We start from the raw sequence: 21,547 nt of genomic DNA, 5'->3' as shown, positions 1-21,547 counted from the left end.
CCCCCCCCCCACAGAGTATTTATTATCAGAAGAAGGCTGAGTGCCACCAAAACTACACCAACGGGGCACAGCACACACAACCTTTACCACACTGAGAAAACCCCTTAATCCCTGTTTAATTATTTTCTTTGGAAGATTTACAGAAAGAAAAAAACACACCAATAAACAAATTTTAGAAAGGGCCAAGAGTAGATGCTCTGCTCTGCTCCCTGTTTCTTTCCACTCAGGGTGGCTCTGCCCACTGCCTACCCATCAGAGCATGTACATGGGGCTGGGCCTAGGGGGAGGCATCCTCTCTTCCTCCTCACCTACTCTCCAGAAGCCACTACAAGCTGCCCAAGGGAGGAGGCTGCAAGCAGCAGCCATGCAGAGGCCATGGAGAGGCAATGGAAAGCTCCCTTGCAGCTGCCACAGCTGCCACCGTGCTTGCTCAGGAGAAGGGCTGGCTCATCCTCCTCCCCAAGCTCAGTACTGGTGGCACCAGTGAGGAAAATAGGGACATTCTGGGATCAAATCAGAAGTTGGGATGGCTTTCATCATTCTGGAAAACCAGGACACTTGGAGGGTATGTAAGCTGAAGGAGGGCTGGCCTTCTTGCATGGCAACCCTAAATGAGAGGTGGGAAATCTGTGGCCCTTCAAATGTTGTTGGACTCCAGCCCCTTTCACCCTTTCAGGTTGATGGGCAATGTAGGCAAACAACCCTGGAGGGCCAAATATCACCGCTGTCCTAGACAGAGAAACTCAGTCAATGCTTGTAAGAGGTGGAAACTTCAGCAGATCCAGTATTCTCTTCCCTGATACAACTTGATCCCTTGCTGGTGCAGCATAGGAGAAGCAGGGGAAAATAATTGAAAGGCATAATGCTATAGGCAACAAGGAAAACTGAGAAACAGATCACAATGGAGAAATGGGCAACATCAATGGAATGGTGAGTGATAGATCTAATGGGGTCAAAACTGGGTTTCTGCCTGCTTGCAGCATCTAGTGGCCAGGCCTCAATGAGAAGAGAGGGAGACTAGCAAAGTACTGATTTCTCATGGGCTGGTAGTTAAGATATATAATAGAGAAAGGGCATAAAGGGTGCTGTGGAGGAACACCCTGTGGAGGGAGAGTATTGCAGGATGTGGATGCACGCTGAGAAATAAGGAATCTTGCCAGTATTTAACAACTGGCTTAGAAAAGAAAAGTTGTTGATGGAGTAGGTTCAATCCAATGCACATTTCCCACAATCCACACACAGAAAAACAAACCTCTATACATGATAATACACTAAGCAAAACAACAACCCAGTAGAATAAATAGTGAGACTCAGTGGGAAATTGTTAGATGAACGGAGGGATGCAGAGATACTGGCCGTGATCAGACAATCAAATCCTGACCTAACAAGTACAAATGCACATGAGCTCCACCCATCTGCACACAGCCGCTTTGCAGAAGCAAGGAAACAAGTTAGGAGATCACAATTAACCATAGCTTCCCATTATGAGCAAACAGTCAAAGCAGGGTTAATGGCTTCCAAACCAGCCACAGTATGAATTCATGATTCAAAGTTGGCTCATGAGCACTGGATGATTTGGATGTCATTACCAACAGCTTCCTGGTTTCCAAGTAACATGGAACTATGGTTAGCTTCAGTTTCCTGGCTAATTACCCTATTTGTGTGAATGGAAGAGTGAAGCAGGAGGCACACAGAGATGCAAGGAGCTTGTGCATATCCTGGATTATTAAACCAGGATTTGATGTGAATCAAGTCATTGAAACCCATCAGACATTTTAGTAATCTTGTTTAAAGAAACAAATACGTTATATAGAAATGTTTTCAGGATTGAAAAGGTGCACCTTGTGATGATGTTATTTCCCCCCACTCTGGGGTTCTTTCCAGATCCATTGCAATATTTTCCAACTGCTTCCCCCCTGTTTAGCTTCACTGTTGCTTTCAAAATCACACTAGTGGCATATTAATCATAAACAATAGAAGCACAGGAATGCTGCACATCCCAGTGTGTCCTGGAAGTGCTTTCACTGTATTCTTACTATGAGAGAGAGAAAGAAAGTGGCTCTCTGAGAAACAAATCATGCGATTCAACATCAAAGCAGCATGGGTAGCAAGAATAACTTGGTAACAGCAGCAAGCCCTTCAGTACACATAAAGGCACAATACCACTGAAAAGGACAGCTGTTTACAGGAGCTAGAAACACATGCTGCATGCAGCTATAAAGGTCACACATATGTGCTTCTGCTTCAGCCACCTCGAGATCAAAATTCCTCATTAAAAATTGAAGTTCTTTAGGCAGCCAGACTGTTTATAATTCAGTAATTACTGATCCAGAAATGCAATCTTAAGAGACCTGCTTTATCATGTGCTTGTGATGGCTAGAAGAAGGGGGGAAAACACAAAGCAAGAATAGGAGGCAATCAAAGGCTGCCTAGATTTTGGGGCTTGCTCCCAGACTTCTGTCAATGTAGCTCTTGTTTTGGATAAATAGCTATCAACTTAGTACCTGCACAGGGAAGGAGATGAATTCACAAAAAGTGGGGTGCCTAGTGTCACTGTCAAAATGAGAAAGCTCATGGTCCACCAACTATATGACGTTTTCAAGTATCTCCCTGTTTCATCTCCTTGCCCAGAAAGTCAAGGCAAAGTGTTATCCACCAATAACATTCAACTCAGCCCTGATCCAAACGTTGCTCCATTCCTTCTCCCTTCCTATCAGCGTGCATACAAGAGCACCAGTAACAGTACTATACAGTGGTACCTCGGGTTACAGACGCTTCAGGTTGCAGATGCTTCAGGTTACAGACTGCGCTAACCCAGAAATAGTACCTCCGGTTAAGAACTTTGCTTCAGGATGAGAACAAAAATTGTGTGGTGGCGGTGGGAGGCCCCATTAGCTAAAGTGGTACCTCAGGTTAAGAACAGTTTCAGGTTAAGAACTGACCTCCAGAACGAATTAAGTTCTTAACCCGAGGTACCACTGTAGTGCAATTCTACAGCTGCTTACACATGAACCCATTTGCAGCACAAGAATAGTGGGTGCTTGTCTTCAACATGCTGCTTTCAATCTAGATTGAGCCAAGGGTAGGTCTGGTTACTTGATACATGTTTGAAAACCTTCCCCATGGTTAGGCTATCCATGTTTTTTCTTCCGTGCACACGTCCCAGGTGAATGAAGAAGCGAGTGGCCATTGCAATCTTGGTACACAACAACAACATTGGGCAGGTGTGGATACACCCTGCCCCCCATTGCTGGGACTACCTACAACTGCTTTCAAATGGACAACAAAGGCTGGGTAATGCAGTACCAATCTATGATGAGTTTCTGTTTTTGGAATGAAACCAGTTTCTCAAGAAGCAGTTTTTAGGGGCCAAAAAAAGATGCAATAGATCAAGATTGCGTTTGGACTCCGTGGAAAAAAGTGCAGGTAGTCTCTGTTAATTCTAGGATAAAAGGACATTGTACACAGCCAACATTAACATGTCTTTCACTCCTTTTCTCTAGAATTCTTTCATGCTGCTATTCATTGTTTCTTTCTTTTTGGTAAAGAATGAGGTGAAAGAAGTGCCATGAGTCCCAGCATAAAATTGGTGCCATGGCCCCCCGAAAAAATAAGTACTGGTGCTACGTACTGGTGATTACTGTCACACAAATTTTCTCTAATGACAGTTTCCTCCTTGTGTGCATGCCTCCTCTTCAGAAGCAACTACATACTCCCTTCTTGAGGGAGAATTGTGACAGCAAATCTTCCCAAGGCATTAACAAGGGCCAAATTTAGATCCCCCCCTTTGTACTGCTGATCAGAGCAGGAATTATGAGATCCCAAAGCGGCACATTCCCAAGCTCAAGGAAACAGATGAGTTGAGGTGTGTTTTGAAGACCTCATTCCCCAAAGAGAAAAAGGGAAGAGGAGGAGACGAGAGGAGAGAAAACAAAGCAGAAGGAGAAATGAAGTGGACTTTGATGGTGGAGCTGAGTGGAGAGGCTCACGAGACTGGAACTCGAGGGAGACAACCCTGATTGATACACTGAGGGGGTTAAGAAGAACAAGTCTTTAAGGCTTAAGCAGGAAAAATAACAAGCACAGTTGTAGGGAAGGATGTCATGAGTTCTCTCCTCAAACAACAACAAAAAAATAATAATGGGGGGAGGGAATCACTGAGCACCAACTTTTGAATTGACTGCAATAGTATCATTGCCAGACATCATCAGTGGCATGTTAGTGCAGAACTTTGCTTTTGTGCCTATCAAGACAGCTGCAGCTTGGGTTTCAACTCAAGTGGATTCCTAGAGGTATGTCATAAGGCCCTTGGTACACAGCTGAGCTGAAAGCCATCTTGTCAGTTTTCCTACCCCTTGTGGGCCCCATACATTTGAGGCATATTTAAAACACTTAAAACTTCTGCTGGGGACTGCAGTTCATTAAGGGTGCTGGTAATTGTTGTTTTGTGAAGGGCAAATTTCAATTACCTATTTTTTCAGACATTTGGGAGCAGAATAGGTTTTTCCAGTGGTAGCTGCCACTCACAGAAAGGAGGAGACAATCCTTTCTCCGTGGAGCTTTCTGTACCATGCCCAACACTTTTCTAACCCTCCAGAACAGATTTCCAGGAGGGAGAGAGCAGAGGGGGGAAATCAGCTCCATTTCCTTTCATGACTTTGTTGTTTTGACTGATTTCAGATGCAGTGATTTATTGTTTTATTGATGTATTAATTTTATATACTGCCCTATACCTGGAGGTCTCAGAGTGGTTCGCAGAATAAAATCACAATATAAAACAACAAAATATGCAATCAAAACAAAAACAACTCAAGAACACCCCCCCCCAAAAAAAAATTTTAAAAGGGCATAGGATGTCAATCAAATCAACCAAAGGTTAAAAAGGAATGTTTTTGCCTGGTGCCTAAAGGTGTATAATGAAGGCATCAGGTGAACTTCCCAGGGGAGAGAGCGTTCCACAGATGGGGAGCTACTGTAGAGAAGGCCTGTTCTTGTGTTGCCACACTCTGGACCTCTTGAGGAGGTGACACACGAAGAAAGGCCTCAGAAGGTGATCTCAGGGTCCAGGTAGGTTCATATGGAAAGAGGCGGTTCTTGAGGTATCACGGTCCTGAGCCATTTAAGGCTTTGTAGGTCAAAAACAGCACTTTGAATTGGGCCCGGAAACTAACTGGTAGCCAGTGCAGTCGGACCAGGATCAGTGTAATATGCTCAAACCAAGTTACTTGTACACCACTTAGAAATTATTGTAATAAGGTGGTATATAAATTGCCAAATAAATGAGTACAATAAATAAATGAGTGGCTGTGTCTTCTGAATGGAGTTTTCCTCTCAGGATCTTTGGATTTTGCATAGTGAGTTGCAAATAGCATTCAGAAACAGGGCAAAAAATCCAAAGACCCACTTTTGATTATTGCGTGAAGATGAAAAATTTCCCCTTGTGCATATTTTGAAATGGAAACAAAAAATGTAGCTTGTCTCTTTTTGAAGATCATGACATCTGTAGAAGAGACAGGTGCGTCCTTCTCTAGGAACACAGGGGGGTTCAGAAGAGTCCCTCATATATGGAAAGAACATTTATTGATTTATATTTTATTTCATACAATTTATGTACTGTCCCACACTATCCACCATCAGCAGCATCTGAAGTTGCTCCATGCATATATTGATGTACATATGTAGAGCTCTTTCACACACTCATTAAACACATGAGCTGCAAGGGAATGTGGCTGCTGTGCACATCAGTGGGGTGGAGTTAGCCTGCACAGCCATACAACACCCTCCTGCCCTGCTTTCAACACATGACTCCTCCACTAGATAGACTTCAATGTGTCCTCTGATATAAACAGCATGGGGCAACATTTTCCCATTCATCTCAGTGCAGCCCTTAGGAAGCAGCCTCCTCTAGTGAAGTATTCAAGGAATCACCTGCAGGTGACTCCACCAATCACATCATATCACTGGATAGACATGTTGATAAGCAGCAGTAGCACCACCCTGGAAGCCACAAGTGCATAGATGCCTTAACAGATAAGGAAAGCATTGACAGATAAGGTGTAGGCATGTCTATGAGTGGGGTATACATGATGACAGCAATGGGGGCGGTCCAAATGGGACACTGCCGCACCAACTTCAGCCTGCCCTTAACCAACCCTCACTTGTCTGCCTTCTTACTTGCAACTAGTCCAGGAGGTGGCACTGCCTGATAGGTTCCTCCTCCTGAGTCTCAGCGTTGTTCCTGAAGAATTTACCAAGGAGGATGGGGAGAAAAATCTCAAATTGATTGATTCTGCCTGTCATTTTCTCTGACTCCACCTACTGCTGGTTTCCTTGCTTTCTGTCCTACCAGTCTCCCATGGGCACCAGTGGAAAACAGATTCCTTACAACTGGGTTGTTGTTTTTTTGTACAGATACATATGTGAAAGACTGTTAAACAAATAGAAAAGGATCATTGGCATGAACTGAACAATCACGCTGCTCCTTTTTGCAGTTGGGAAGCAAAAAAATGACAACTTTCACTAATATCTTTTTGGAAATGCACATAATTTGGGGTTAATCCTGCACATTTAGGTTTAACCCTATTTTCTTTTTAGCACAGTAGCACTAACATTTGAATCTTTCAGCAATCTGTTCCAACCCCAGGCCCATGCATAGGCAGTTAGGAGAGACCATCTCCTTCATCTGAATGGAAAGCTTCCCTCAGGCACAAACACAACTTCAGATTGATTTGATTTAATATTTCAGGCTGCTCTATGCAGCTCAGCTTCCGTCTGCCATCTGCTTTAGCGGTCTGCGGTGACATAGAGCACAGTATTATTGTGTTTGCTGAAGCAAGGCCATTGGTTAAAATATTAATTTTCAGAGTTTTATGAGATTTGTATGAATAGCATATTTATCAGGGCAATCAAAATTAACCATTTACTATGTTCAGAACAGTGCTGCAATGCCATTTACACACACGTTACAGAGCTGAAGTGAGGGTTCACTCTAATGTTCTTTGCTGCAACAGCTGCCCAAGAAACAAAATGCGCTTTAAACTAAATAATTGCTTGTCCCTTTGGGGGTGCCAATGCTGTTAGGAAAATGTCTAAGTTTGCCAACGTCCTTTTCTCATGCAGACCCATTGTGGTATGCTGGATAGTGTGACATTACAACAGGTTGCCTCTCTTTAAAACAAATTGTGCTTTAGGCTTTACTAGCACAGTAGACAAATTCTACATACTATATTTGATGTTCTGATAATGCTGGACCAGTCAGCTTTACGGGTTTTATTTTTGGTTAAACTTCTACAGCTTAAGATAAACTTTGCTAGGGATTGGTTCTCAAACTGAAAAAGTTTAGACTTTAGAAACAAATATATTATTTGACGTGCCACTGACTCTGCTACCTTGCAAGGCATCCCAATACATGGCAATTCAGAGGAAGGCCATATTGAGTTCAATAGGACTTAGTCCTAGGTAAGTAGGTACAGGATTGCAGCCTAAAGCAACAATCCTGCACACATTTACTTGGGGGTCCTATTGAGCACAGCAAGCCATACTTCACAGCAGACATATATAGGATTGTGCTGTCAGCTTTTCAGCTGAAACATCCCTTCCCCAATGAGATTCCTGGTAAACAAATTCCATCCAATTAGAGACTAGAGACCTGTCAGTCACAGAATAGCTCTCCTTCTCCCTTTTCCCTACCCTGGCATTTTCTCTACCCTGGCATGTTTCAGTTTTGCAGACGTGCTGTCTGCAGCATTCATTTAACCATCCAGATCTCTGAAGCATTTGGTTGAGAGTGCTTTGGATGCTAGAATAATAGAATAATAGAATTGTGGAGTTGCAAGGGAGCCTGAGGGTCATCTAGTCCAAACCCCTGCAATCCAGGAATCTCAACACACATGATCTCTGACAAGTCCCACATCTGTCTGAAGAGGCTCCGCTTTGGTTCTTGAGTTGGGATTTCTCCCCCACCATCCCTATTACTATCCTGAGCATTGGGAGATATATGATTCTTCCCCTTTCTGCCATTGAAACAGCAGAATCAGTAAGGTAAGTGGGCAGGTAGATGGATGGGGGGGGGCTGCAAACAAATAGACAAGTGGAAAGATCACTGGGTTTGCAGTAGGTCAGTTGGGAAAGAGTGCAGTTCTTCCCCAGCTTGGAGTAAAATCTAAACTGGAGAACCTCCCTCTCCCTCCCTCATCCCCTCTCTCATGATGTGCATTTGTGTGTGTGTGTGTGTGAAATGTATACCTGACACTTGAGGCAAACATGATAAATCACAAAGTTTATATTCCAAGCCCAGGAATTACAGAGCCTGGCAACAACTCTAAGTGGTACAGAGAGCAATGTAAATCCACATCTAATCCTGCCAAATGAGACAAGGCCAGATGTCCTACCCTAAGCAGGCACAATATTGTACAGACCTCAGTAATTCCAATAGGCCACAATGGCTGAATGAATAAGACATAAAAGGATGGTGCCATCCCCCTCCATCTTGTTCATTTGACTTAATAAGCTTTTACAGAGTTACCACATTTTTCAACTCAAAGGTAGTAGTGTTCCTTTGGGGAGTGAAGCTATTGTATAAATATAGCAGTTTGCAGAGTGCTTCAGGATTCTCATGGGTAATAAGCCCTATTTAATCCTTTCATTAGTATCTTAAAATCCCTGACAACTTGAGTTAGAGTTGAGTGTTCTCTTATTATTACTAATTATTTAAAGCACCAACAGTGTCTGTATGCACATGCAAGACACGGGTGAGTTTCTAGGACAAGTTTGGAAACAGGACAAAAAAAGAAAAAACACTCTGGAGGAAAATTCAAAGACATAATTTTATATTTTTATAGTCTGAGTAGGAGGATGGATGAGGGATTTCACTCTTACCAAATGGCCTAGTTCCGTATAAATAACAAGAGGCCTGCATATGATCTGTGTCCAATTCCGTGAGGCAGCTCACCCATAGACCAAAAGGAAAAGATGGTAGTATTGGTCAACTTTTCAATGTGCCCCAATTTTAGGTGTTACACTATTTTAAATGTGTATATCATATCTTCTGGAACAGCTTCACAAAACAAGATTGGGCTTCCCGTTGTACAGAAGTTCTAGTCCACTAAGGTCCATCTTATCTCCAAGGCTGTTTAACACTTGCATCAGGGTTGGAGAAGCCCACGAGTCTCCAGATTTTGCTGGACTACAGCTCCTACCATTCTTGGTCATTAGGCTTGTTTGTTGGGACTGATGGGAGTAGGATCCATGTTTTTTGTGGGGAGGGGGGCTTTACACAAGACACATGGGTCACCTCCCTCAGTCAGTCTAGCTCCTCACTACAGAAGCTCCAGCAGGGGGCTCTCATCAATGCAGCCCTGCTGGAGTTGAGGTTTTTCATAGATTCTGGTCACAGCCACCCATGACACTGGCCTAGTATCCCTCTATCATTAGCAGTGGTGAGTTGAAAGTTCAAACAAGAACTTTTGGCTTGGAGTTGGGGTAAAAATGAGAGTAAGAGCACTCTCCTTTCTTTTTGCTGTTGCTACTACACAAGCTTTGTAGCACCGAGAGTGGTATAAAAAGCTCCTCTTAGCATCCCCCCGCCACAGAAGTAATCTCGAAATAACACGTAGTATTGCTCTAAAGAGACTTCCAGAGGGGAAATTGGCAGGTGCCAGGAACAGTTCTTAGTTCCTTCCTCCATTTACTTCACTATTTCATCCACAAATTGGACAGTGAAACATGAGGTCCATTTCGACTCTGCAGGTCCAATGATTTGCGTGTGCATATCTCTACAATCCTCTGAACCCTGGGAGAGTGCTCCAGAGGACATAGGAAGCCTTGGATCTCCTTCTCCAAGAGCAGAGAGAGAGCATAAGTCCCTTCCTTGTCACCACAGAAACCCCTGTAGCCTTTGTTAGTTTCTGTTTGCCACTGAGCAGTGCTTTGGAGTCACAAGACTCTGTTTACATTCCAGACACATTCCATACGGTTGGAAGTCTCATGGGAGACGGATGTGACGTACTGGTTTCCTGTTCCTTTGTTCCTCACTTGCTCTCTGCTCTCACAGAGGATGAGTTTTTTGTCTGCGTAGTTAGCAATAAAACTCTTTAGCCATGTAGCCATAAATCTCATCACTTCCGTGTGTTGCTTTGATTATCTGCTGAATGGGGGGGGTGCCCGGAGCCTTATCAGAGGCTCAGGTTGTCAATCACGTCGAGGTCTTGGCCGGAAGATGAGCTTTATCAGCTCGGTCGAACGGAGATCCCAACAGCCCTTGCCATATTGTGTGCCTTCAGCACTGTGAACCGACGGGGGGTGGGCATGCCTGGGGCAGATCACTCCCCAGCCCCTGCTTCCAAAATGGTGGGAATGTAAGGCAGCCCTGGCTCTGCTGTATATATATTTTTTCTCCCTTTGGAAACAACAAGTGAAATCCAGCATTAGTCACACTCAAAGATGAACCATGAAAATCAATGACCTCTGAGTATGACTAATGTTGGCTACCACCCAATGGCAGGGAAATTGTGTCCCCTGAAAAACCTCAGAAAGGAGAAAAGAAAACCAGCAATCCACCTTTGGTTTTGCCCTTCTGAAAGAGCACTAAAAAGGGCAAATCCAGCTTTTATTCTCCTACCCTGCCCAGTAAATGTATTTTATGAAAATGAGAAAGCACCTCCCTCTTTTCTTTCTGAAATTGCTGGCAATCCTTGTCAGTTGCACAAAGCCCCCACCTTATGGACAAGGACCCTGTTTTGTGTCATTTCAGTTTAAATCTTTGACTAAAACAACAATGATGAGGTATTGTCAAGGAGACCACTCCAAAGGACTGTCCAAGGGGGAGAAATCCCAGAGATGCCTGAAAAACAGATTCCTACTGTCAGGTTTTCCCTGGGCTCCAGAGCTGATGTGACACAGATGTTGTGAATGGTGTCAGACAGCATTCAAAGTGATGTGCCTGGAAGGATGATTTTTAATATATGTTTAAATTGCCTATCAGGCTACAAGAGACTGGAATGATGCAGCCGGGATTTTTCTTTGGTAGAGAATGGCAAAGAAAATCCAGAGAATAAAAGGGCTCACTCTACATAAACTGATCGGAAGAAGAAAGCAAGGTTTTCATTCTCGCTCCCCAAGCCCCTAAAAAAGAAGAATCAGATTTGCAAAAGAAAGGCAAAGAACTTGTAGTGATCAGCAATCAAAAGGGCTTTATAATCAAAAAAGTGATTTCTGCATTCTATGTCTCCATTGGCCTAGCTTATAAATCGCTGTAAAAATCATGCTCAGCTTTGGCAAACAGACAGCAAATCTGTTACATACATCTGTAGCATATATACCAGTATGATTAAGTGCCAACAATTTCCCCTAAACAGCACTCTTTGGGGGGCCCACCCCCTCTAGAGTTTTTTTCTAGAGATTTCTTTATGCTCCTGGAAACCTCAGGTCCTCTCAAGCCTTCTGATATTTTTCTCTTGTACATGAGTAGCAGCATTTGGGAGACTAGAGATCCACACGTAGATAATGACTTCATCCATTTACACATATAGGGGTGGAGAGACCAGATCCAGCCAGTGGGTGAGAATTTCTCCCACCACTACCCCAGACCAACCTTGGCAGGTGTGTGGGGCAGTTTGCCTGTAAAAGTTGGGAGTAGTTCATTATAATCACTAATCAACTAATCAGAGATTACAGAGAGTCACATGAATTAAAACTGCACCTGCAAATGGACAAAGCAATGAGCCCATTTGAAGGCAAACTTCATAGTGCAGCCAATCCAAACAGGGCTCATTGTCAGAGCCAATACACACAGCTCTCGCTATAGCTTGGGTGGCGAGGTGGGTTACTCCTGTCAGCAAGTTCCATGTGCAGAAGAGCACTTTAAGCTCCTGAATGTTTGTTTGTAGCCATGTCTTTACCTGCACCTCACCTGAAATCACTTAGGGGTGTTAGATGGATGTGGTTTGATGAAAATGGCCTCACGGGTCAAACTGAGAATCTGTGTTGGGCCTAATTAGGTTTGCATGCCAGAGGTTTCCCATCCCTAGTATATATCAAGATGCTATTTAGATTTCTGACTTTTCGCTGTGCTGAGATTGAGGATACGGAGGGAGGAGCCTTTCTTCCTCTGTAATTCATTTGGGCATGGAAGCATCTGGTTCTGTACAAGTTGACAATGTGGTTCCATGATGATAACAACTGCTGGTAAAGTGGGTACATGTTCCATGTAAATTGGCAGGCCCCGTTTGTCAAGGAAGATACAACTGGAGTATTTAAACCAGAATCTTCCACACACAAAAATAATTAAACTCCATTAGCTAATAGGGAGGACAGCAGCAGCTGCCAGAGTGGTTAATAAAACTAAATCCTTTCAACTAGTCTCTTTGAAGACAGCAAGTGTTTGAAGTGAAAGTCACAGGTAAGACGGGCTGATATTGTTGCATGCAGATTTAATGTTTGATTGGGGATAAGAAGGAGGGAGGGACAAAATGCTAGCAATTTGTGCCACATGAAATGTTGTCTCTCTTTCAGTGCTGGTAATGTCTGTGCTGTGGGGGGGGGGGCGGAAGGGTAAGGAGGAATAGCTGCAGAGCAGTCTTAAGCATTTTTCAGCTGAGCACCCCATTAAAATAAATAGATGCAGGATGAAACTAACTGCTGAATTTCTTTGTGTTAAAGAAACAAGATACCACTTTGGGGAAGGGGAGATGGCAAATTGTTTCCTTGGCAAGAAGGTTGTCTGAGTCATGCAACCTTTTCTGCCTGCGGGATGGTTTTGGGAACTGTTTTATTGCAGCGGCAATAAGAGGAGCTGGAGGCATAGAGTGGCACTGTGGACCTAGTCTGGCAGCGGCATCATCACTGTGTACTAGGACACGGAAGGGGTGGGATGCTGGCAGCATCTCAATGACTCAGGTGCATGGGTGGGAGTGCCAGCTTGGCTCTGCCAGTGTGCCCACACTGCCCTGACTACCCCCTCACTGTTAATCACTTGGTAGTGATGCAGCTGCCAAAATATAAAATATTTCTTAACTGCCCTTCATTTTTTTAAAAAAACAACAACAACCCTTCAAGGTGGTGTACAAAATTATGATTCATGTTTTCTCCCCTTGTTTCTGAAATCTAACAGATTTTGCTCTTACTTTTTTTGTATTTAGTCACAAAGACTAGACGCTCATGGGGGGGGGGGGAGCCAGCTCAGGCCCATTCTTTCTTCCAGGACTGTCCTGAGGTCTGAATTAAATTGTTGTCTCTTGTCTCAGGCCTAAAAATGAGATGTGTAATTTGGGACCCATTTGTGGGCCAATCCAGACATCTACAGATGCTCCATCAAAAAGAGCCCAATTCAGGTGTGAGTACCAGAAGAACCCTCTTGAAGCATGGACATTTGGGATTAATTTAATAGGTAAAATGGGCGGGATTGCCAGAATGAGCATATTCTGCCCACCCCACTTGTTCTTATAGCCCACCAATTTTTTGGAGGAAAAGTGTGGAGCTTTCTGTCACATGTTTAATAACTCTGATTTTCCAGGGTTCTAAAACATGCAGGGAACCTTCATGAATTCAGGAGGCTCACTGCTTCAGACAGTCATCCTCCACAAGATGTCCATCACATATTTTATAAGCCCTGAATTTGCACACCTGAGGAGGGCTAAAGTCAGCCAGTTATCATGCATACATACACGATAGTTTCATGTTGTCTTTTTTAACATGCTCCTTCCTATCCTCTCATCCCTGTCCTGTCATAACCTGGATAAAACCTGAAGCCCTTTGACATCATAAGTAATTGGCATACTCAGGTCCTTCTGATTTCAAATTAAGCACATATCACTTACTTCTTTTTTGCATTCCCTTGTCAGAATCTAAAAGTTCCTGCACAACAACTGCAGAAGTTAAATGAGAAAAAATGAAGTGAGAGATGCAATGTGACATCTTTGGTGTCACGGGACAGGTATTTGTCAGACTTTGGAACAGAATATTTTACATCCTACCGCCCAGCCTGCTCTCTGGGCCATGCTGCCTGACATCTGTTACATTAAAAAAAATACCTTACCCATTATTTGGCTGCAGAATACCACGGGGGAAGCATTTCGACTCAGAACTACAGACCTCTGCAGAAATGTGCACACATTAGTTTGCATACAGAAGAAATTAATTTGTGCTGAAACATTACGCATGCATTTTATAGATAGGTGGTATGCAAAGTTTTTGAGGCATCACAAATGGCCTAGACAAGATAATGTGTGTTCCGCAAAGTATTCAGACTCAACATAAAGATGTGTGCAATATAAAAACCTGACAGCCATGCATTTACTATTATTAATATTTCATTCAGAACAGATTGCTTCAGTTGTGTATTCTGTACCCAGCGGCCTCGAGTGCTAATGGTTTTTCTTATTGTTCTGGAAGGGTCAGTAAAGTATTCCACTCATGTCTGAATATGCAACCCCTTTCTGGGGCAAAGTGTGTGAATAACACCCCCAGATCCATATGGTGATTCTTCTGTGATAGGCAAACCTACCTCATCTCTGCATTTCAATTTGCAACAGACTAGACAAAAAGGAATTGTTTTCCCCTTCCCACTCCAAAAAATACTCAGAAAATAAATGGTATTGTTTCTGAGCTCATTTAGAAGTCCAGGCCTCTTTATCTTCCCAGTGCCTTATCAAGCACTTCACTGCCACTGCCCACCCCACATTCAGCACCTTTCCACCTCCCCCATCCCTTTTCTGGAAATTGACCTGGTTGTGGCAACAGCAGCCAGGAGGATTCAGAGTCCAAAGGTGCATTCCAGGAGTCCTAGTGCTTGTAATGCTGCTGTAACATAAGCCCTCTTCACTCATTACTTGTGTTTACGGCAATAGCATGCCCTGCTATTGACTTGGGATTCGGGTCATTTTTCTCGAGCCCTTCATGTTGCCTTCCTTCAACAACTGTGTGTTGGAAAACCCTGCGTGTGAGCTGCAGCTCACATGAAGATGCTCTACACGCCTGGGGCACCGGTGTCACAATCGCATAAATCTCCTATACATGAGCTCATGTGCTCAAATTTCCTTTCAGACAACCATGGCACAATTCTTCCAGGAAGCTTATGTGCCATGGGAGGAGGGCCCACCACCCCAAGGCAGCGCAACATTGCATGGATGGCACTAGAGTTTTCAGACTCCATTGCTGCTGTTACGACTCAGGAAATTTTAGTGGCAAAGGGAAAGGGGTGCGTGCTGTGGTAAGAGCTGGCTTTCCCTCCACAAGAGAGCTTAATATGAGTTGGACCTAAACTTTGAAGGAGCTTTCGGCCAAGCTCATCGTCATTTCGTCATCACTGAAGTAGTTCACTTCTGTCATACCTGTCTGACGTTCACCAGTAGCTTGTAACAAGAAGCATTGAGTTGGATTCTTCTCTTTCTCCACTTAAACTTCCCTTCATTCTTTTTGTTCTATGGTTCTCTTTGTGCCACTAAATATATTTCTGGTGAGATGGGGAGTCAAATTGCACCCATAACACCATTGCTTAGTTCTGATATCCAAAGTTTGCTGTGCTATCATGGAGATGAAAGGTGGACTGAACTTACTGCTGGTTAGCTTAGCACCATTTCATTTTATTAATTTATTTGCCCACAAGGTTCCAGAGAGGAGGTAAAAAGCACTGGCCTTGGGCTGAGGGCTCCAGGCAGCTAGACACATCTTTGACCCATTAAGACAGGCTTCCCCAACCTCATCATTCCCAGCCTGTGCTGGTGAAGGCTGCTTAAAGGGTTCACATAAATATACAATATCACCATGTAAATATTTCAGATGCTCAACATTCTAACATTGGTTGTGTGTAGCATTATCTTACATGGCCTATTTCTTACTTTCCTTCAACCAGCTTTGCTTGTGTTTTATCAGGTATAGATTCCTTATGCAAATCCTGACTGCTATTTTACTTATTTCCCAAATCATATTGTGTTCACACATTTAATAATATGAGAGCAAAAGAAAATGCAGAGGTGGAAAGCCCGGGGGCAGGGAGGGGGAGCATCGGGGAGGGGGGGGTTGCAAAGGGATTGCCAAGAAACAGAAGAATGCAGTTGCTCCATCCATCGAAATGATACAGTTAAGGGGAGAAAAGCTGAAGCAGTACTTTTCAATGCCAGCAGAAGATTCCCCAGTACAAATGACTCAGCCATTAAAGAAAGGAAGTAAATGTGTTACCATTACATTTTTAGTAACTGTTGAGACCTTCTAGAACTCTAGCTTCTAAAACAGGATATCAAATGGAGGGGGGTGGAGGGAGAGAGAGCTTTTCCTTCTCTAAATTCTCCCTGCAAATAAAGAAAAGGCCTGTTTGTTCTCCTCATAATCACTTCAAAGCAATCCCCAACCTTGCAATAAAGTAAATTCAAAGCAATTAGAGAGCAGTTCTGAGCAGAAAGACCAAACTCTGTTTAGAGCTCCTCCCCCCCCCCAACCTCTGTAAATTGGTTCCGCATACATTTTCTTTGAAAGGATGTTATTCCTCTTCTTTAAAAAAAGAAAGGAAGAAATGGAGGCAGGAGGGGGGAAGCAGGATATGTGTGTCCCCCCTCCCCGTTTTCTTTAAAAGAAGTAAATTTGCAACGACAAATAGAGATATGTTGTGTCTCTGGAGTGAGATATTATATTGCTGTTTGCAGGCAAACCAATTCAGCATTGCCCTGGTAAACTCTTATAAATTGTAGCAAACAATAACAGCGAGTTGGGGGGGGGCGGGAGCGGAGAGAAACAGAGTAATCTGCAGTGCGCTATGATAATAATAAGAGCCATACTACAATATTCTGTTACTTTGCCATCTTTACAATTCTTGCTCCCTAGAGGTCTTGGGGGAGTTTTCCTTTGTTTTTTCCTCCCCCTAGCTTGCCAAACGACATTTCCATGAAATGTAAAACTGATGCTTGCCATGCCCCCACAATGCTTGTAGCTATGAGAGCAACAGAGCCCCACCAAACCGAGATGTGGTTTAATTTCATTGTGATACAAATAAATGTAACAATTAAGAATATAATTTCAGGAGATGTCAGCGACATAATTACTTGTATGGCTTGCGGCCAATTAAGCGGTAGGTGAACCAGCTCACGTAATTGAAGCACAGAGGTTTGAAGCAAGGTGTTCGTGCTCTGGATTCTGTCAACGTTTTGCTGAACTTTGCACTTCTCATTCTGACCATCCCAGATGTTGTTTGCAAAACAAATTTGGTCCCCAGCATAGATAACCACAATCTAAACAGTAGCATGCTCTAAGTGGCAGTGGTGGTAGGGACCCACAGTGAGAGACCTACCAACAGATGGACTTTCATTAAAAATTCTGTACAAGCAGAAAAATTGGCTTCCAGGTGGAAAAATCAAAATTGGAAACAGAACTGTTAGATCCCAAAACTAAGATACTTTCAAGAATGTATAACTTGCTGTTGAAATGGAATACTCAGGATGAAACGGTTAAATCTGCTATGATTAAATGGGCACAAGATGTTGGACATAACATTATGTTTGCTGACTGGGAACAGTTGTGGACCACAGGTATGAAATTTACGGCATGTAATGCCTTAAGAGAGAATATTATGAAAATGATATACAGGTGGTACATGACACCAGTCAAGCTTGCAAAAATCTATCATTTGCCCAATAATAAATGTTGGAAATGTAAAGAAAATGAAGGTACATTATTTCACCTTTGGTGGACGTGCCCAAGGATAAAGGCTTTCTGGGAGATGATATATAATGAAATGAAAAAGGTATTTAAATATACCTTCTTGAAGAAACCAGAGGCCTTTCTCCTGGGCATGGTCGGCCAACTGGTGCCAAAGAAGGATAGAACTTTCTTTATGTACGCTACAACAGCAGCAAGAATACTCTTCGCAAGGTATTGGAAGATACAAGATTTACCCACCCTGGAAGAATGGCAGATGAAAGTGATAGACTATATGGAACTGGCGGAAATGACTGGCAGAATCTGAGACCAGGGAGAAGAGTCGGTGGAAGAAGATTGGAAGAAATTCAAAGACTATTTGCAGAAACATTGTAAAATTAATGAATGTTAAAATGATGTTGGATTGAAATCAAGCGGCCTTAGCAACAAGGTTAATAAGAATACGTAAAAATGGATTGATAACGGATGAAAATATAAAGTTATAATATGTTGAGATATAGAATTAAGATAAAAGAAAGAGGGTAAGGATTTGCTGAATTAACCATGTGAACGGGAATACAAAAAAGGGAGGTGTGAGGAGGTCGGGGAAATAAGTAAATGAAATTTAAGATATGAAAAGATTGATTTGTTTTTAACTATTGTCTATTTATTTTTTCTGTATTTTGTATCTTTTTTTCTATGTATTTTTGTATTTTTTGTATTTTTTCTTTTTGTTTTCTTTTTATTCTGTAACTTTCTTCTTTTTGTAAAACTTTAATAAATATCTTTTTAAAAAAAAACAATAATTCTGTACAAGGAAGACAAATTTGTTGCTGGCTCAGGATTCCACCCCCCCTCCCCAAACTCTCATGGCTAAAGATGCTATTTTTTCACGGAACAGCGTGGATCATTCAAAAAGTTTATGACATTGAGCTTTACTTCTAGCTAATATGCTTCCCACATTGCTAATTTGCTTCAGCGGGAACTTCCATGGAAGAAGAAAAAGGTGACACTTGTGCAACATTGCCAGGGCAAATATAGCACTGCATGCACATCAACACTGGGAAGCTGTAATTAGTGATGACGATTGTGTGCACGTGCTCAGTAGATACAGCATGAGACACTTAATCTGAGGGTCACGGGTTCAAATCCCACGTCGGGCAAAAGATTCCTGCACTGCAAGGGGTTGGACTAGATGACCCTTCCAACTCTACAGTTCTGTGATTCTATGTACACATACAATTGTTTCATGTGATAGTCTGCATCCATCTTGTACTCTACTCTGTACACTAGATGGTGGGGTATGGTGGGGACAATGTTACACCCAAACCAAAGAGACCTTAAGTCATGACTCTCATGGAGGCCCTTAAGTGAGGCACTACAGAAGGGTTCACTCAAATGCCTTCATGTGTCGAAAAAATGTATCAAGGGGGTGCACTGAGTAGTGCTGCCCCCCTGTAAATGCTATATAGTATGTTAGAGGAAGCTCTTTGTACATAGGGCTCCTTCATGCGAGGGATGGTCCTACTTGGCTCAAGATTCCCCCATCACTTGGTGGAGCTCAGCACACAAATCGTTATGCATGTATGACTACTTCTCTTAGGTGCCCAGTTTGCAGCTGTCAGTGGCAGAGTGTATGGCAAACCCACATGTATTTTAACATTTACGTAGGTGTGTCTCGGCCTCATCCTTACTTTCTATCAACTTAACCTACTTCTGTGGCAATCCTGAACACAGCTACTGGAAAATAATTTCATTGAACTCTGAGACGATTGTGCTGCACAAGGGTAGCCTGCTTCATTGCATTATGGTTCTTTATCTTTAAACTGGGTGTTGACTGGACAGCCCTTCATACAGGAGACTCCTTCAAAATAGAGGGCCATCCTTCTACAGCCTGTGAAGCAGAGAACTCCTGGAAACAGAGGACTGACAATCCTAAATTCATCAGTAGCCTAATCTACCAGGAGATAAGTGTCATAAACATCATTTTCAATGCACCTTTCTTCCACATGTGATTTTCTAATTGTGGAGATGCCCATTCCTAAGAATGCTTTATATAAATCTATTCATTTCATACTTTGAGGAGAGAGTAAATATAGGAGAACTGAAATCATGCAGAATCTGGGAGACCCAAGTATGCAGAATCTGGGAGAGTCAAGGCTCTATCCTCTACAACTTCAGTTCCCTGTGTATAAACTGGGAGTAACAGCAAGCAACCTCATAGTCTGGTCACATGCACTTATTGAAGAAACATACTGTCCCCTAAAATAGCATGCAAGTAAAGCAAAGCACAAGTTGTAAAATGCTTTGAATATTAAATTTCTTATGTATGAATAATATGATAATAACCCTTCAATTCAGAAACATCTTGTATGTTTTAATAGTCATTTTATTCCACCCACCCCAGAACGCCATCCGATAATGAGTATAGTTTTTCCTTTCAATTACATAGCAAGTGTGGATTCCACAATTTGGTTGGCTTTAATTGCTTTAAGTTTCTGCAATTAATAATCTATTTCTGTCATTAGGTGAAAATGAAAAAGATTATCGTGTGTGTGTGTGTGTGTGTGTGTAAGTGTAACAATAGGCTGTGATTGCTCTCAGTCGAAAGTGATGAAAGTGCCGTGCTTGTGGTGCTCAAGTGGAACTGCAAGCATCCCTTTGTAGATGCTGCTGAACCAGCTAGTCTCAGCCATTAGCACCTGATCACAGGAAAAGATTTACTCTGGATTAAGAGGAGAATTGGGACACGGGTGGAACTGTGGGTTAAACCACAGAGCCTAGGACTTGCCGATCAGAAGGTTGATGGTTCGAATCCCCGCGATGGGGTGAGCTCCCGTGGCTCAGTCCCTGCTCCTGCCAACCTAGCAGTTCGAAAGCATGTCAAAGTGCAAGTAGATCAATAGGTACCGCTCCGACGGGAAGGTAAACGGCATTTCCGTGCTCTGGTTCGCCAGAAGTGGCTTAGTCATGCTGGCCACATGACCTGGAAGCTGTATGCCGGCTCCCTTGGCCGATAAAGCGAGATGAGTGCTGCAACCCCAGAGTCGGCCACGACTGGACCTAATGGTCAGGGGTCCCTTTACCTTTAAGAGGAGAATTGTGGGCATGCTTAGAGGAGAGAGATAATGGCTTGGTGGGCTGCCATCTATGCAAGCAAAGTCCGAAGATGTAGGATATATTTCAGAGATGAAAAAAATACATAGGCATGCTTGTGTAATAACACAACACATCTTATATACCAATGACTACGTTTTGAGCCTCACTCTGCTCATAGTTATGTACTGTAGAGGACTCTTCACCACATGTATTTATCTTATGTTCATTTCCCCCTGCAGCAGCCTGTCCTACACTGACCTAAAAGCCCAGAGAGTAGTGATTATTTTGACAATCACAATTGGCCTACAAACCATAATTCAAAATATACTTCAGCAGCAGCTGTAGTTGTGTAAAATGTTGGCATGTGCACTGCGTGGTATGCCTCAGTATTCATTTTGGTTGGGGCATGAACCACTGGTGAGTTATTGTACTTATTTCCACACAGTCTCTTTTCATAATCAGTTAGTTGCAGCCCTGTTTGAATACCACAGAACCAAAAGTAGGTTACTGGAGTTTCATTGCTATGAACACTCACCTGGAAATAAGTCCTATTGAACTGTATTTGGCTTACTCATCTATAGAATTGCACTGCATATCTCTCATTTGGCATGTGGCCTTAAGATGATGTCTCAGAGATGGTTCCCCTGGTTCCACCTGTTCTCTCCACAGGACATAATGGTCTCTGGCAGGACACTTAGGAGGCTACTGAGATTCCAGTTGTGATGGCAGCAATAATAGCTCCTATGGTCAGTCCAGCTCTGGAATTTTATAGTACGGATTATGTCCTATTCAATTCATATTTTAAGGGCCATGAGAGACTCTTAGA

At 42.9% G+C, this 21,547-nt stretch overlaps 1 protein-coding gene across 2 annotated transcripts in view; it reads right to left on the bottom strand.

Annotated features, from left to right (window-relative positions):
• Window positions 1–21,547, bottom strand: part of DAB1 (DAB adaptor protein 1) — a 639,464-nt gene that overhangs the window by 425,110 nt on the left and 192,807 nt on the right. The window contains exon 1 of one of the 2 annotated variants that reach the window (XM_083619365.1): window positions 16,180–16,198. The exons of the other annotated variant lie outside the window; for it this stretch is intronic. The gene's annotated coding sequence lies outside the window, so the exon portion shown is untranslated. Of the gene's footprint in view, window positions 1–16,179; window positions 16,199–21,547 lie in introns of those variants that run through there. 2 annotated transcript variants of the gene reach the window in all.

The sequence above is a fragment of the Podarcis filfolensis genome (assembly GCF_964270895.1).
Source record: "Podarcis filfolensis genome assembly, chromosome: 6".
Classification (NCBI taxonomy): domain Eukaryota; kingdom Metazoa; phylum Chordata; class Lepidosauria; order Squamata; family Lacertidae; genus Podarcis; species Podarcis filfolensis.
Note: the sequence above shows the minus strand (reverse complement) of the source record. Positions and strands in the feature narration are given on the sequence as shown.